The sequence below is a fragment of the Eumetopias jubatus genome, unplaced genomic scaffold, assembly GCF_037043125.1.
Source record: "Eumetopias jubatus isolate StellerSeaLion01/CBP00866 unplaced genomic scaffold, mEumJub1_p1.0 scaffold_11, whole genome shotgun sequence".
In the NCBI taxonomy this organism is placed as follows: domain Eukaryota; kingdom Metazoa; phylum Chordata; class Mammalia; order Carnivora; family Otariidae; genus Eumetopias; species Eumetopias jubatus.
In genome coordinates, this window is record NW_028274817.1 from 87,921,474 (window position 1) to 87,924,723 (window position 3,250).

General features: G+C 42.9%; 1 pseudogene; it reads right to left on the bottom strand.

Annotated features, from left to right (window-relative positions):
• Positions 1–2,089: 2,089 nt before the first annotated feature.
• On the bottom strand, positions 2,090–2,718 carry LOC114216739 (glutathione S-transferase Mu 1 pseudogene; annotated as a pseudogene).
• Positions 2,719–3,250: the final 532 nt, after the last annotated feature.

Here is a 3,250-nt window from a genome sequence, read left to right on the forward strand (position 1 = left end):
TAAGGGGAAATAATGATAGATGTAGGAGAAGCCCCATGTGTTACCACCCCAGCTCATTTCCTTCCTCTTTCCCCAGAGGTAATCAGCATCGTGAATTTAGAATTTATCGTTAGCATGCAAGCTTTAGATAAATTATTACCTTTGTATACATTCCTAGAACATACAGAGTATTATTTTTGGTGGGTTTTGAACTTTATATAAATGGGACCAAACCACATGAATCTTTGTGAAATTTGCTCTTGTCACTCAGTATTATGTTATAAAACACAATGTGAAGACACCCCGAGGACCTCAATCGGGTTTATATGTTGATATTTTATCCAGCAAACTTGATGAATCCTCATTTGTTTAAATAATTTATCTGTAGCTACTCTTGAATTTTCTATGTAGGCTATCACACAATCTTCAAATAAAGACAGGTTGTCTCTTCCTAATCCAATTTAGATACTTTGTTTTTCTTCACTTTTTGCATCGGATAGTACCTCTAGCATAATGTTGGACAAAAGCACTTATTAGTACTTATTGAAATTCTGACTTTATGAGAGTGTGTCAGAAGTGTCACAGTTGGGGTGCCTGGGTGGCTCAGTTGGTTAAGCGACTGCCTTCGGCTCAGGTCATGATCCTGGAGTCCCGGGATCGAGTCCCGCATCGGGCTCCCTGCTCAGCGGGGAGTCTGCTTCCCCCTCTGACCCTCTTCCCTCTCGTGCTCTCTGTCTCTCATTCTCTCTCTCTCAAATAAATAAATAAAATCTTTAAAAAAAGTGTCACAGTTGGATATATGTTTTGGATGGATATATTTGATTGGATTTTATCAAATCCTTTCTCTGCTCCAGTGACATGATCATACGACTATGTTCCTTTTTAGTGTGGTATATCACAATAGTAGATTTTCTGATAATCCATTATCATTTCATCTTCAGGATAAATTCTACTTGGTGGATGTCTTGAAATGTTCCTGAGATTTGTTTTAATCAGGTATGGTAAGGCTGTCACCTACACGAGACAACTGCTTTTGAAATAAGAGTTTATTATTCACAGTTGTTCCCAAGAGGAGAGGGCATGTCATACCATGTGGGGCCACAGAGAGAAGGACCAGTGTCAGTCAGGAGGCAGAAGGAGTGAGGGGGAAATATGGGCCTTTGTTCTGGTTTTCATAGGAAAGAATGGACAAGGCGAGGTGAGCATGTGAGGATTGGTGAGTCTGAATAATTTTACTAGGCTCCAGGCTATGGAGATGGTCCCCAGTTGTCCTGTATCTGACCCTGGGGTGATTTAGGGCAGGGGGAATACTGGCTTGTTGCGTGAGAGGGTAAAAGAAGTGGTTGGAGATGTGGCCTATGGATTAGTTGGTTTGCATATGAAAGACATGCTGGCGTGCAAGTTGTTTATTCTTTCTAGAAATTGGCTTACCCTGGGAGGGGAAGTCTCTCTCAGATTAGCAAGGCTCCAAGATGTCAAAACATATAAATACAGAAAATTTTTAAATATGATTAATACAGTTGAGATGTTTTTATTTTTTATTTTGTTTCATTTTCAGTACTGTTGAATTTGATATGATAACATTTGCTTCATGAGATAGGTCTAGGATTTTCTTCTCCTTTATTTTCCTTCATAAATTGTGTGTGTGCATGTACGACTGAGGCTTTATTGGAGATCAGGCAGGGCCGGGGCAAGAACCATGCTAGGGGAATAGGGCCTGCATGCCAGGCCAATACTGGTCTTCAGGGCAATGGTGGGGAGCTCAGGCCCGAGCTCTGTAGGTGAGAGGTCCATCTGGGCACCTCAAAGCAGAGGCAACCATAAAAGGAAGGATAGTCTGGTTGACGTTAGTGCAAGAGGGATAATGTCAGTGGGGGGCAGACTTTGCTGAAGAGAAGTTGGGTGTTGTAGAGCTTTAAAGGACCTACATGAACAGAGATTTGGGGGAGTAAAAAGGGCCTAATAAGGCCTGAGGTGAGGAAGAAGGGAAAGAAAAGAAGGAGAAAGGAACAGAGGAGTGATTCTGAAGTGCAGGGAGGTCCAGCTTTTCTCCAGGGCCCCAGCGGAGCAGTACTGGCACAGTACTAGCACCTCACTCCTCTCTCCTGGCTTAACAGGGCCCTGCTTGTTGCTCCACATGGCGGTCATTCTGAACATAGGGCCTGGGAGGAGGCAGCTGGGCAGAGATCTCCTTCAGGCCAGAGGGTGACGAAATCTTTCATATTTCACGCAACCAGGCACTCGTGGCACTCAAATATATGGTGCAAGTCAAGGGTGCTGTAAGCAAGGAAATCTGCAAAGGTGATCTCATCCCCTGAAAATTGTGGCCTCTTCCCTAGAAACTGTGAGAAGAGCTTCATCGTTTTAGAGAGCCCCTACAAGTACTCATGCTTCAGCTTCTCTAAGTCAGGGTTGATTGGAGGTGTCCGTAACCTAGTTCTTCAAAATGTCCACACAAATCTTCCCTTCTGTTTCCCCTCATAAGTTGTGTTTGTGAGCAATGCAGTGAAGGACGGCATTGCTCTGGGTGATCTTGTGAGCTTTATCAATTTAGTAGGGCAGATTGAGAAAGTCCAGGCTCAACTTGAAAGTTTCATTCCACCACTGGCTTCTGTCATAGTTGGAGCATCCCCCATCACATGTTTCTTTTCCTCATAGTTTTGAGTTTGTGTGTTCCAGAAGCAAGTGAACGGTATAAGCCAGCCCATGGATGTCCCAGTAAGCCAAGGTCATAGACATAGTTCAGCTTTCTGTGGACTCGGGGAATAACCTCAGTGGAGCTGGGCTGGAACTTCATCCTTACAGTTTTTCTTTAACTTAGAAATTATATCAAAATGAGAAGTTTAGGAAGGAGGGAATCCCCAAGGGTAAAAAATTCAAAGAAAACCTACTAAATATATAGGCACTAGTGCTTTGGCTACCCTAAGAGCATTACCTACATCAGTAAATATAAGACTTGCATATTTTAACCACTTGGATTTTGGGCCCTTGTGAGGCACATAGATGGAATTAAGATCCCTGAATAAAACATAGGTTGTCAAAACTGTGTACTCTGTTCAGAGGTGTAGATGGGATATAAATCCTCCAGCAAATGTTAATGTCTGGATCTGGGATTTGGGTGAAAAGAGTCTCCCTTGAGAAGTTAAAACTGCAGGCTACCTCATAGGGTACAAATTGATACTACCTGTGTGGCAGAGATTACTTCTGCTCTCCAATACATAGTTTTCCTTTCCTTCCTAAGCACCTAAAAGACTGTACTTCCCCATCCCCT